Below are 14634 nucleotides of genomic sequence, written 5' to 3' on the forward strand. Positions count from 1 at the left end.
GAAGAGAGGCAAAAGTACAATTTTCCCCACCATATATTTTAATTTGATTTTAAATCTTTCTCTGAAAATGGCAATAAAAATTGAGTGTCCTTGAATATTTTTCTTTGGCAAAAAAGGCCATTTTTCTTTAGATACGATTAAAAAAAAAAAAACATTTACAGTACAACATTAATATCAGACACTATCTATCCAGGAGTAATGCAGCATCCCAGGTGTGAATATGAAACGGTATATCTGAATTCAAGGAATTACCCAAATCTTTTGCCATCTTACTTTCTCAAGGTTAATCTTTGCAAACTGCCTGCCCTGAGATGCTGTGTAGTATAGTTTTTGTTAACAAAAAGCAGCAAATTTTAACCCAGAGTTATGTGAGCAGCTTGACAGTTTTGATTTGTATCTATTTTAAATAGACAGATGACAAGTGTCTGCTCCACATCACAAACCACTGCCATCATTAGTGCCTTCGGGTAATAATCCCAGCAGGAGAGACCAGAACTTTGATTAATCTCGCCACATCCCATTTGCAACACATTGGCAAGACAACATGGGCGAAGTGTTAATTACTTATGGATAATCACAGGGCATCGGTTTCTAGGATTTTGTACATGAGGCTCATCATGAGAAAGGGGAACACAGACATCACGGAAAGTTACATTAAACAACTGAAAAATACGTAGATGCATGATAAACTCACTCTGCATGAGCTGAGATATTGTGTAAGCCTTACTCCAGTTGTTGATTGAGCTGGGATTACATTTCTGTGGCTCCAAAGGAGCACTAGGGTAAGACTACTTTCATAAAAGGAATAAAAGTTTGGACACCAGGTTTCATACTGTAAATTTCATCTTTAAAATAACTTGCTTGCCAAAGCAGTTCAGCTGCCAGAAAGGGAGAAAAGCAGGCAAACTATTCCCCTAAAAGCAATGATTGTGCTATCCTGCTCAGGTACACGAGGCATCGCTCCAGAACTGGGGTATGTTGGCTCATTAGGAGCAATTAAAAAAAAACTCAGAGGGGATTAAAAAACAACCTCCAAAAACAAAACATGCATATATACCACATGCATGCATGTTTATGCAGCTGCAATGAGTGATGAAATCCATTTATGAGCTGAAGTCACAAGATTCGAAGCAGGTCTTTGTTTAATCTCAGTAAGTCATGACATTTCCCTACTACTTATAATAATGTGATTTGGATCAACATTTTCAAACTTATGCACCTGGTTATTAAGAGTGCTGACCAACTGCACTTCTCATCTGCTTCGCTGGAGACTGTGGACGGTCTGTTTCTGAACCACCACTTTGATTAAGCATCCTAAACACAGATATAGGAATCTTGTTTTGGTTTAAAAGATGCATGTAATTTTTTGAATTTAGGATATATTCTGCAACCCTTACTCAAATTGAGACTCTATCCAGCCTGCAAAGAGCGTAAATAAAATCAATGAGACCATTAGTGGAATGAATACTTACAGCATCAGCCCTTCTATAACCAAAAAGTCTTTCCAGATGGATGCCCTTAAAAGACTTGAGAAGGTTTGCTGTAGACAAAAGCTTTCCTTCCAGCATGCTGCTGTAACTTGGAAGAATACAATGAAGTAGGGAAATGCAGCATTTATGCACCGAGTAACAAAGGTAAGACAGAGCGTCCAGGAAAAACAGATTAAACACAAGTAACTATCAATATGCATATACTTTGTGTGTTTATAAACTGTACTAGGCTCTAGATATATTATTGTAACTATAATAGTATAGGAATCAGTAACACTGCATATAAATCAACAACACATTTTTAGCTTTGATTTTAGGAAAAACAGTATTTGCCACTACTGCTCATGCCATTGCACTTCTATTAGCTTCACAGATGCATCTGTTGTTTTTCTGAGAATCAAATCAAAACTAAACGAATCTAGGATCACTCTTAATAAAAGTGAGTGATTTTTTTTTTTTTTAATTTTTACTAGCAGGGAAAAGAGATTAGACTAATCTGAACAAAAAGTGAATCTATCTAACACAAGAGCAGGACATCCTAGACAGAAAGAAGTTGCTTAAGCTTTAGGGTCTGAATAAAGGTGTTGCTCTCTGCACCCATTTCTCTGTTCTGTTTCTCATGTTTGGCTCATCCATCTGTTGCTCTTCAGAGTCCCAAATTAGGGAGGAAGAGAGGGGGATTTTACAGCATGTCCTGAAGACCATCAGATCAAGGCGGCAGAAGGAAAGAAGGAAAATGCAAGGATCTTTCACCTAGAACATTCTGCTCCGAGTTCTCTTGCTGACACTCGAAAAGGCCGGTTAGCTCAAGTACCTCGAGTGACATCATTGCAGTACAAGACAATTTCTTCAGCAGTTTGGACCCAAACTAGTAAGGGCTCTAAAAAGGCAAAAGCCAAATACTTTATGCATAATCAACAAAGTCAATATATCACCTAACTGGCACAAAAAAAGAGTATATTTCTGTACCTTGCATCTTTTATGATCTGTTTTTGTTTATGTAGGAAAAGAACATACACAGTCACCAGTGTCCTTCCCAATGTGAAAAAAATCCTAAAATGATGATAAACATGAGGCAGCCTGGAAAGTAATGAAACTGTGAAGGGGGAAAGGGGCACCTTTTCTGTCATTTTCAGATACACACACATATTGGACCTATGTGTATGTTATGCACACGAGCATTACACCGACTCGGGAAGAGAGAGCGCGTTCTCAGTAGGACAGCAAAAAGGCTTAATTGGCTTCCGTTTTCTTAGGAAGGCTGCATCACCCACATAAAAAAAAAGTCACAGAAGGTCATATCAAACAAGCATCTGTAATCTTACTGACACATCAATTTACATAAGCCAGATATTTCCACAGAAAAACATATTTAGATGCAACCTTCCTACCTGAATTCTAAATGTCTATTGGAGTTATATCACGTATTCCTCTACTTCCAATGTCCTGTTCCGTCACTTTACTTTCTTGGGATCTAGTGCACCAGCATGCCAGAGAGAAGAAGACCGCAACTACGAAAGTCAGAGTAACAGCTGAAAAACATGTATCAGTAGAAAACATTATTTAATATGTTAGTCCACGTCAACTAAACCCAGCTGAAAACCTCTGAAAGGGCACATTAAAAAATAACTGTGAGAGTGTTAAGTAAACAGCTCCCTTACTGGATTTGCTATAACCAACTAAAACCTTTTTCTCCTTTCCACATTAAAGGAGATTCCTAAAACCATATTTTGCATATTTTATTAGTTCAAACCTTTACTAACATGGTTCCCAGAGCAGAGCAAGTCTAATAAACTTACAAAAATGAATCTAACATTGTTCTGAAATAACAGTATTAAAATTTGGTGGAGTGTGAACTACCAGGACTATCAATAAATGTCTACTCTTATTCCCACATCTTTAATGGAAATCTAAACAATTTTTAGCCCCTAAGAGTCACAATTTATTGAACCTGAACTAGCATAAGATTTAGTAATCAATATCAACCATTTCATGCTAGTCTCTGACTAGTTTCATTAGAGGGAAGAATTGCACATTTGGAGAAAGAAAAATATTTTTGCGACTGTTAAAAAAAACTGTAGTTGAAAGTTTCTTGAAAGGTCAGAAAGCTAGGAGCTATCCTGCTAGAAACACATTAGCAGGCAGAGAGTAGGCAAGGTGGTCAGAGGTGTATGGGAAGCATAATCTATCAGATTGATAGCACCACTGTGTATATGGTACAATTATATCTTATCTCCCCAGCCCTGCAACCAAAATAAACCACATAGAAGTCTTGGAGTCTGATTCTGTTGTCTTTAAGTGCACACCCCTTCGGGTGGTGACCTAGGACACACCGCACATCTTTTATTTCATGCAAGACAAAAATCAAAACAAATATAATCAGTATTTTTCCTTTTAGGACTCTCACTGAGGCTCTTTGATGTGTTTTCCCTAATCTTTTTTTCTTCTCAAACATCACACTCAGGGGTTTCTCTGAGATTATAATGCTCCAGTTTTTATGTAACCTCTTCCATGCAGGCGCATTCACAAGCTCCCGACACGGCAACTGCTGTAACAGTACACAGCAACACTACACCAAAGAATACCTTGTCCAAATGAAACCAAAAGGGAAATTTAGATGAGTACATTCTGCTTAGGTTGGAATTTTGGCTCAGACACAAGAGTTAACGCTCCTCGTCTTGCAAAAAGGARCTCTACTGGAGATACTGAAAATGAAAGTATCTCCAACTCAAATCTGTGACAATCTGGTCACTTATATAGCATGTTTATACACGCTGGGAAATTTTACCCATATATATCCATTCATGAAGGGGAAATTCTTGGTCCTACTGGAGTTAACAAGGGGTTTGCCATTTACTGAATAGACCCAAGATTCCACCAGTAAGATTTGGACCTGTGGTATAAAACTAATTAAATTTCTAATTTCTATCTGGCTGCTTGCCAGGTTTTCTTTGTTTCAGGAGCAATTATTTACATTTACATTTTATCTTAATTTGCTTTAGTAATATCCCTATTTACGCAGAGAATCCCGAAACAGATTACCACATCCTTTTTAATGTTACCTAAGAGGTGCCTTAGTGCACTATAGTTCTAAACTTTTTCAGACACACTATTAATAAAATGCCTAAACTTTAAATAGGCACTATGCAAAACCTGCCTAACTGGAACACCTATAAAATGCTGTGTAAACAGCTGCCCTACATTTATGCTGCCAGTAGATTCATGAGGTTCTGGAGTTAATTTCCATTTATCAACTAAGATTTACTGACGGCGCCAGTATTTATTTCTGCTCTTCCCAGCTATGCTCCATCGAGTCACTTTGCATGGGGGAAGCAGGAGCTAAGACAAGACCTGGAAACATCTTCTTCACATGGGAAGGTGCCACGCTAAGAAACTGCTTATTGAACCTGACAGTGAGCATACAAACAACATCAGAGGGAGTGCGCACACATGCACTCTCCATCCAGGGGAGGACAAGGCGGTGAAAGCCAAAGCTATTACAAGACAAATACAAATTAAAGACATTGCTTTTCATCTCCAGGATACTAAAATATTTTTGAGAACTCCCAGTGTTCGGGGGAGTAGGGAGGAGGGAGAGAAAGGGGGAGCGGCAGTAAGCTCTACTGAAATGTTTCTTCTGGTTTGTATCCTCTTTGGGGGGAAAAAAATCATCCTACTAAAAGCAACAGAGGATTTTGAAACCAACAGAAAAGCACTTGCTTGACAAAAACTTTCTAAAAGATAGCTTGTCCTTTGCTAAAACTTCCTATTATGCCTCAAAAAGCATACCCTGGATATGCACTTTTCCAGACAGCTTTGCAAATTAAATGCAGTTTGGTTCAAAAACTGTTGTGTATTTTTACCAGTGTGGCTATTCCTGTCAATTGGGCCTTGATTACAGATCTGTGAAAAACAAAAAAGGAGTCAGAGCTACGCAGAAGATATAAGCATAACTATTAAAGTTCATGGAATTTTCTGCATTCCCCTTCCTCACCCTGAAACCTTAACCCTTTAGTGAATGTTGCCATACATGTTTCCTTTGTTTGGCTGCCTGGCGGGCCACCTGGAAAGCATCAGCCTTCTATGAAGAAAACTCCTATATGCTTATTGAGAATTTCCTTAAAACGAAGCCTTGCCTTCCACTATCACTTCCCAGAAAGGTATATTGTTCTATCACCACCCATATCAAATTCAAGTGCAGAGACGTGTTTACAGTACGTGCAGTGGCTCAGATAGGCTGGGCTGTTGCAATCCTGTCGCAATCCTGCGCAGAAAGCAGAATGTTAACACTGGCATGCTGCTCCCACGCCCTCCCCTTTTCACAGGCTTWACATTAACTCAGTGACACCCTGCTAGGCACAAGGTTTATTTACACAACACAAAGTCTTGAGACTAGCCTTTGTTTGACTGCGATGTTGACAGGCTTACGAAGCATTACTGACTATAGTAAAGGTGTATTAAGAATCAACTGAGGACCACATATGAATGAAATGTTTTGAAACTCACTTGATTGAGTTTCCAGCTGCAGCGTAACTCTCTTTTAGCCAGAAGCTGTTGGGGCAAACGGATGAAGCTCCTGACTGTAATGGAGACCACTGAATCCCACTAACCTGGTGGTGCCACAAGGACTTAACTGGTGATATGCTGGTGACACTCTGGAAAGAAGCAAATCTCTCCTTCCCCAGCCGTTCAGTTTTTTCCTGGGATAGATTTGAACTGGATATATTTCCCAATACGGTTCACCTCATGGTTGTGTCAGCACAAGGGAGGGGACAGTGTGGGAGCAGGAAGAGGGCAGGACTGCCTCTTTTGTCAGCAATGCTAGCCCAAAAGTACTTGCGGAACTACGTTGTGCTGATTTACATCTGTTAAAAAACACTCTTTGGTTTTCTTAAAAATTATTGCTGTATGCATAGCATTTCAAAATATTCATACATGTAGAAACATGCAAGAAAGCATAGGTGCAAATTTATTGGGTGGAGGTGGCCAAGGGGGCTTCACCTCCCCACAACCAGCAATACCCAGTCATATGAGGAAGGAGTGGCTGTTGTACACGTCCTCTTCCCCAAGGGGTGTATAATGCAGAAGAGTTCCTCTGTTTCACATGACATTTTGTTGTCCAAGTATTGGACAAGCATTGGGACTTTTTCCTAGCTTCCAAGAAGCTATCTGTGTGATTCTGGAGAAGATTCAATGCCTGTGCCTCAGCTTCCCCTCCTGTGAAAGGGACGTGTACTACTTCCTACCACACAATATTTTTGACATTAACAACTGCAAATCATTGTGAGAGCCTCTCACAGCACAGACTCTAAATGCAAAGAACAAAAACCCTCAAAACAGAGCTGACCCCTAGCAACAGGACGATATCTAGTCAAAATGTCAAGCAGTGACCAGAGAGTGAAAATGGCATAAATCTGAGTGCCAGTGTAGACTCTGCACAGTCCTGGGACAGCTTCAAAACGCATTACAAGGCTGATGAACCAATAAAAATGTCAATGGTTGATATCCTAAAAGCAAATGGGGGCAGTAACAAATATTTTATACTAATAAGAACTTAGATAATCTGAAGTCTTCTTCCAGATGAAATTCCATTCCTTTTCTGTACCTTTTTTTTCTTAAGGCTATTTTTTCATTAATAAAATTAGCTCATAGCATTGCTATAGCATCTTTTTCCATAGATCTTCCTACTTTACTAGGACCTCAGCCTCATTATGCCCATTTTATAGGCAGGGAAACCAAGGCACAGAGAAGCAAAAGTGACTTAAGGTCATTCACCACCACCACCACTGCAGGGTTAGGTAGATATTTTCCAGATCAATAAAATAAACATGAAACAAACCACTGTTCTTATTAATATTTATATAATCATCTAGGACTGAAATTGGCTATCATTGAATTGACCTCAGATCTTTGACATAAATGCCTATTTGAAGCACCTGGCAATAGGCTGTAAGCATCCACACCCAAAACACCTTTGTCTGGACTTGCAGACTTGCCAGTCACACACCTTTTCCTATACTGACTGTAAGGAACGCAATAGCTGGAAAACATTAGCACAAAACGTGCTTATATAGAACAAGGCTAGGTTGTACCATTAGCTCTTACAACACACGTGCTTAACCTCTCTCACACGACCTACCTGAGTCCACAGACCATTCTTAGCTGAACAGAAGCCTCAGCAAATATGTTCACATTACAACGGGTACCCAGACCTCTAAATACTGCAAAGCCATTTTTGGAATGTCTTTCTATTTGTGCTCCCTTAAAAGAAAAGCTGAATTTCAACTAGCAGGCATCCCAGCCCTTAGGCCTTTGCTTATTGTCCTTTTATCCTAAAATTGTTTCTTGATCTCACCAACTTGTTCCTAATACATTCAAATGTTATGCCTTTTATATATTTTGCACGTTCTCAACAGGCTGTGTAAATAGTCCTGTGAACTGACCAATGTGTCAGCCAAACACACCGCCTGTTGTTCATGGAGTACTTCCTCTAGTACGTATGTGAACTGTGCTCCCAAACCTATTGTGCAAAACAATATCTCAGGGAGGGATCAATACTGATCTTGGATAGAATTTTCCATCTCTACCTCCCTTTGGGAAGGAGGGAACATACAGGCACCGCAGGGTCTGCAACTACCCACAGTTGTTGCTGAAGAAGGGAAGAAACAACAGCAATTTTGAAAGTTTCAGCTAGCTTGGTTCTTCTGCTGTGCAAGCTCTACGGGGCTGCTGTGGACCAGAACAGGATATGCCCAGCCTGTGAGGGGACGGGGATGGCTCATGCAGTGAGGAGCAGCTACGCAGGTGTGCTGATAAGTCAGCTGTGATCAAGGCCAGGCTGTTTATTCATCACCTGGGAGCGAGGAAGAGCAGCAGTTTAGCAGCCTCTTGTACAAAACTGAAGTCTCTAGCTGTGCTTATGCTTTTGGGTATCATCTCACCTAGGCCATGCCCTTTTCTCCCTACAATGCCTTCCTTAGTTATTTGGCAACCCTTCCTGCTCCCACACCATGACTCCAACACAAATGACTGTCATCCAGAGTGAATGTTTCCATTTGAATTACATGAGCAGGCACTCTGTAAACTTCCCCACAGGCTCTGCCGCTATAATTCCTGGGAAGGAGCAATCTGCAGGACGTACTTTCACTGCTCAATGCCTTCTCTGTTTATTGCTACTACTGGCAGAACCAAAACCATTACTCAAATTCAGATAGGTGTCCTTACATCTGTCAGCCACCAACCACTAGTGATATCCCATAACAGAAACTCACTGTCTACATCTAAGCCCGAACCCATAGCATAGAGAAGGAAAGTTTGATTTCTCATTGGAAACCCCTAAGCTCTATGGTGCTTTACACTAGTGTTTTTGGTCTCATGCAGGCTCGTTTCCTTTGCTTCTCTTGTTGCAGGCACGGCTTTATTCCAGGTTGCCAGGAACCTACTGTTCCAACAGCTGCTAAGATAGAGTGAGGTGTCAACTTTGATAGGATGCCAGATTGTTTATTAATTAAAAACCCAAGCATTTTGTATCCATTCTAAGACCATAATCAAAACAGAGTTATTTTATCAAGGGCCCTCAATGGTTAAATAGCTTCTCTGAGGCTTACAGTCACAATCGACAATCATAAATCAATGTATTTTGCTGTCACTGCGTACTTTAATATGTGTTTATGGGAACATCAGACTGTCAGCTAACTTCAGCTTCCTGCAGTGGAAGTGCATCTCAGTAATATCTGGGATCTCTGTCCTCAAACACAGTATCTCTTCATCCAAGGTGCTCATCTGCCTCCCCAGCCCTCGGAGTTTGCATGTTTCTGTTTGTATGTTACCATTTTTTCTCACTGCCAGCTCACGAGGCTGAACACAGCCGTCTGCTTCCCATATGCCACATGTCCTCCAGTGCCTCCTTTAGAGCTTACCTTCAAACCCACCTCATTCTCTGGGCTCCCGCTGTGGATCAACTGCTATTCTGCCAGCCTTGTTTGTGTATAGAGGATTTTTCCGATCGGAAGCTCCACAGGACAGGGACTTTGCCCAACTCTGATTCTCAGAGCACTGGGTATGCTATGGTATAAAAATAATGAACAGAGAGACATTAACAGTGTGACATTTAGATTTGTAACAGCCTAAAAAGCATGGGGAGCAACACCCCAGGGTCCCTTTCAGACTCATCTCTAAGCAGTATGGTTAACTTCTATTCAATGCTTCCTGTGCAATGTGCTCTAGGTGACCCTGCTTGAGCAGGGGGGTTGGACTAGATGATCTCCAGAGGTCCCTTCCAACCTCAGCGATTCTGTGATTCTGTGATTCAATCAATTTTTTGATCAGAAATATGCAATATGTACAGTTCTTTCAAAACCAAAAAATATAGTTCACTAATCATTTGAAAAAAATATTTCTCAGCACTAGCAGTGACCATCAAAATCCTCTATAAAGCTAGCTGGGAATAGGAAAAATTGACAGTGAGTAATCTAGTAAAACAACTATTGGAAAAACATAAGATCATTCTATCCATTTTAGAGACGATCATATAAAATCTTTCATTCTGTGTTTCAATTGTGCAGACAGCATTCTTAAAAAAGGAAAAGAAATATATTTTTTTAGTGGTTCCTTCCTTACTTCTGCACTCTTTCTCTGTGTTTACAGTCCAGGTTGCTGTCCTGCCCCAGAGGTAACCCAACAGGTCTTGCAAAGCCTCCTAACTTTGCCCCACCTCCATCATTCACAATCTTGTCTCTCTAACCTACTCATTTTCCTCCATTCCACAAACTACTAGTTTCAAAGAAATTCAGAGATTAATTAAAATGATTGGTGGGATGAGTAGGTGAGGGGGACAGGCTAAAGGGCTTGACAAGAAGAAAGATGAAAAGGACTAAATGCGTATAGCTTGGTTATGCGATGACTAATTGAGGGTGGAGGAGATGGACATGATACTCATTTACAAGTGCTGGTAGTTCTGAAGAGCCTTTTTCATGTGCAGACTGAAGACTAGCTCAGGACTACTGTTCGGTCTTGTTTTACAGATCTGGTTTCAGTGCCCTTCACCTCAAGTTCAGAGCCCTCTCTTCCCCTGGCCTATACATTCCCACCCCTCCCCTTGTATCCTCTAATTTTTTTTTTTTATTTCAGCTCAGCTTTCAGTCAGATCCAGTCCTTGGATCTCTACCTGGCTACATGAGTCCTAGTGGGAGCAAAAAGCAAGGCCATGGAAACCCAAAGCTGGCAGTAGAGGATGTGGCACCTCTTTTAGCAGTGATGCAGACGTAGATGAATCTGAACAGACTATGAAAACACACGTTGAGGAGCTGGGAAGGACCTGAGAGCAGGAGCACCAGATGTTCTGCAAAGTATTTTCCTTCCACTCACCCCAAGGAAACCCTGCTATTTTTGCCCTCTGACTCCCAGCTTCGTTTAGTATGTGCCAATATAGGATATAAAAGAAACGTGCTTGCTCCTTCCCACTCTGCAAACTCTTGCATCTCTCAGTTTGGGGAACCTGTTCTATAGTAATTCCTCAAACAACTGAAAAGCAGCATTGAGAAGATCCACTGGTTCCCAGTCTCACTCACTCTGTGCAGTAGTGAAATAGGATAGCGCATCTGAAAGCATGAAGTGAGGGGGGGAAAAAAAAAAAAAAGGGAATTGTCTAAGTAATAAACATATTGTGGAAATATCTCCAGTGAGGGGGAAAGCAAGACATTGTAATATGTTTAAGTTAAAAAAAAAAAAAAAAAAAAAAAGCACTGCATGAAAACAACTGTTAGCACTGTTTCCTTTATGAAAAGAGTAGAAACTACCATTTATCTTTTTACAAGTGGTCAAGAAAATAAGCCCAAAGCATTCATGTAACAATACTGAAACAAAACAAACAATCCATTTATTCCTGAACACCAAATATAATTTAGACGGATGTGATATGTATGAGAAATTTTAATTTGTCCCTGAAAAGCCATTTAATTATTCAGATTATCTGATTGCCTCAGTCAGTCTTGTATTGATCGATTAGAGAACTTTATAAATCAAAATCTACATTACTGCTGGTCAAAGCATCTGCTTCTCACATCAACAGAGATACATAGTTAATTCCCAGTCCCTACCCACAAGCTAGTTTATTGAGACATGTAAATGGCTATGGTTTATAAATGGGTTGGTAAGTGTTCTTTCATTCTACTAAAGGTATATTTACTTAAGGACACCTGGAAAGAGGGAAAAGGCCCTAAAGTAATAGCTGTTTAATAAATGAGGAGCCTAGTCACCAGAATTCCCAGCTCCTTGCCTGGTGGCCACGAAGGATCACTGCCTCTACATTCACAGGGCCTACTTTTGTTTTGTGATCTGTGCCGCTCCGTGGATCTCAAATGGTAAACTTGGCGCTTGGCCAAAATCTAAGCCGAGACTTCTGTCTTCAGCTAGGCACCGGGTCACCTATCATTCCTACATTAGACTCAAAGAGGTAGAAAATCCCCTCGGAACAAACAGCAACGTCAATTTGTCTTTGATTCCAGAGCCTTCCTGCTACGCACAACCTTTATGACCGGCTTGACTGTCTGTTGCCGGCCTGGACCAAATAACCCCTAAGTGAGTAGCAATTAACCTAATGAGTGGACTGATGGGTGTCCCCCATAGCTACAGGCCTCAGCAGCAACACGTCCTAGCAAACTGGAATGTCTAGTCCCGAAACTCCACCTTTGTAAAAGGAAGGAAGTCAAAAACTAAAATAGGTGGGGGGGAAAAAAAAAAAAGAAAAAGGAATTAAATGACTTAAGTGAGTACGTCCATCCCAATCCAATGCTCACTGAAGCTAATGAAAAACTTGCATTGACATTGGTGGGGCTGAACTGGACCAACCATAAGGGAGTAGTTTTTCCAGATTACACAAAAAAAATATTAATATAGAGTGGTTAAAGCTACACCAACCATATTCCTGATTCGTAGTCTGGATTTGGCTTTCTAGGACAAAACAGACTTACAGGAAAAAACAAAAACATAAACCAAAAAGACAGAACTGTGACAAATTAAATATATCAGCAATTCATTGGAATGAACTTAATTAGTATTATTTGTCTATACAGAAAACTGATCAAAGCAAATGATTTGCATGGGTTTTCTATGTAACAGAAGCCAGAAAAAAAAAAAAAAAACCTTTTCAGCTTAATTTAAAGATCATTCTTATTTCATAATAAAAAAACCTCCACACAACAAACTACTTAAAATTCCTGTCTTACCATTCTCCAGAATTTCTTCCTTGCACAGACAAGCCCTTTATAAACATCAAAATTGTACCCTGACACAGCAGAGGGGGATCATTCACGGTATATCTCAGCGGGGAGCTTTAAGGCAGCAAGAATGTAAGGACAGCCCTATCAGGTCCAACTCGATACCCTATCTCTGACAGCAGCCAGCAGTGGATACCTAAAGAAGCATAAAATCAGGGCAAGCACACAGCAGTTTTGCCTCAGGATGCTCGCACAGACACGAGTCATTTGCAGCTTTGGGGTTTCCAGAACCAGAGATTTATTGTATTCAAGAGCCCTTAAGGGATTTTTCTTCTGTGAATTCATCTAATCACTTTTAAACCCATGAAATCTTTAGTGTGCCAAGGAGCTCCAGAGCTTAATACGCATTTTGTGGAGAAATCTTGCTGGTTTGTTCTGAACCTGCCACCTGCCACTTTCATTTGATGCCCCCTTGGTTCCTGTGTCAGAAGAGTCAACGACTGGCCTCCATTTATCTTCTACACAAAGATTAAAAAGGAGCGAAATAACTGCTTCTAACATTCACTGCATTAATGAATTTAAGAGATATTCTTATGCATATGCGGCAATTCATGTTGTTTTGCAGAACAGCATGCAGCTGAAACTACAGTGGTAGCTGAGTAGTTTCGAGCAACCTGCAACACAGACACACGGCCTATGTGAAGGCAGCATGTATACCAACAGCACACAGAAGGCCACTAACTCACGAGCAAACTTTGCGTTTCATGCTGTGGATTGTTAATACAAATGTACTAAGAACTGCAACTGTTGTTTGCATAATGCCAATTAGTTTACAAAGTAACACCAGTGCCGGCCATGTGGTCAAATGTACATCCTGACTGAAATCAGGTGGGAACACGAGGGGAAAACAGAGAAGAAAAATGAAGAGCAATAACATAAGAACAGTGGAGTTATACGTTCACTTTTATTTCACAGCTGCTTTTGTTTCTGTTCGTTTCATTGTTGTTTCTATACTGTAACTGGTAATTATGTCATTATGTCTAGGAAAAAATACGACAGAATTTGAGAGTATATTTTCAAACCTACACATAGGTTTGTTGGCTTTACATATCATAAAAAGTGATTCAATGCTGTAGACCACGTTCTGCAATGGAGTAAAGGGCTGGAGCACTCCACAACAGAAAACTTTTGTGTTAGAAGTGTAAGGAACTGTCGCTCCACTCACAACGCGAGATAGTACACCTCTTCAGTCCCCCTCCATCCTTAAATAGCCGCGGCACTTTATCCCAGAGGTGGCTGCATGTCAGCTTTTACAAATTCACAGCTCCCAAAGAGAAGAGAGTGTGTGGCAGGGTGAGGAGSGGGAAGGTCAGGAAAATGAATTCAGGCAGTGTGGCACACCCTTTTATTAGGGGCATACACTAAACTAACGCACGCAAGTCTATCATGGACTAGTTACAATAAACTAGGTATTAGCCATCTGTTGCTCTGAGAAGAGCACGTCAGCGTGGACTTGAGGCTCCTTGATTAGGGCTCTTCAACTCCAGTTTTTGTTTCGTTTTTTTTTCCCTCCTAACCAACCTGTACTTCCACAGCAATATTAGGACACTCTTTCTAAAATTAGGCTGTCGTTGTCCCCTCCCCTTGGAGGATGAGTTTAGAGAAGCCCATCTGGAATCAGGTTTTTTCCTGCTTTTTTTCCTTCCTTGGTCCCTCTATTTTCCCGGCAAGCCCTGAGCCCGGGAGCAGACACCGCCGGTTAAGGGCAATCGCGCCCTTATTTGCGTGCCCGGGGCCATCGCGAGCTATTAGACAAACGGCGCATAACCGAGCCCCGGGGCTAGCGGCGGGCAGGGCGCGGGGCCGGCCGGGCCGCAGGACGCCCCCCCCCCTCTTCCCGCCGGGCGCGCCGGGGCCAGAGGAGCCCC

The 14634-nt window shown here is 41.0% G+C and overlaps 1 protein-coding gene across 30 annotated transcripts in view; it reads right to left on the reverse strand.

Annotated features, from left to right (window-relative positions):
• The window catches only part of FGGY (FGGY carbohydrate kinase domain containing), a 343412-nt gene that overhangs the window by 300511 nt on the left and 28267 nt on the right, over positions 1-14634 (reverse strand). For 25 of the 30 annotated variants that reach the window (XR_003254040.1, XR_003254039.1, XR_003254042.1 and 22 more), the window contains exons 2-3: positions 9410-9554; positions 2882-3022 (exon numbers count right to left, since the gene is read on the reverse strand). The gene's annotated coding sequence lies outside the window, so the exon portion shown is untranslated. The remainder of the gene's footprint in view (positions 1-2881; positions 3023-9409; positions 9555-14634) is intronic. The other 5 variants (XR_003254048.1, XR_003254046.1, XR_003254047.1 and 2 more) reach the window with 3 other exon arrangements.

The sequence above is a fragment of the Apteryx rowi genome, unplaced genomic scaffold (genome assembly GCF_003343035.1).
Source record: "Apteryx rowi isolate R43461 unplaced genomic scaffold, aptRow1 scaffold_284, whole genome shotgun sequence".
NCBI lineage: Eukaryota > Metazoa > Chordata > Aves > Apterygiformes > Apterygidae > Apteryx > Apteryx rowi.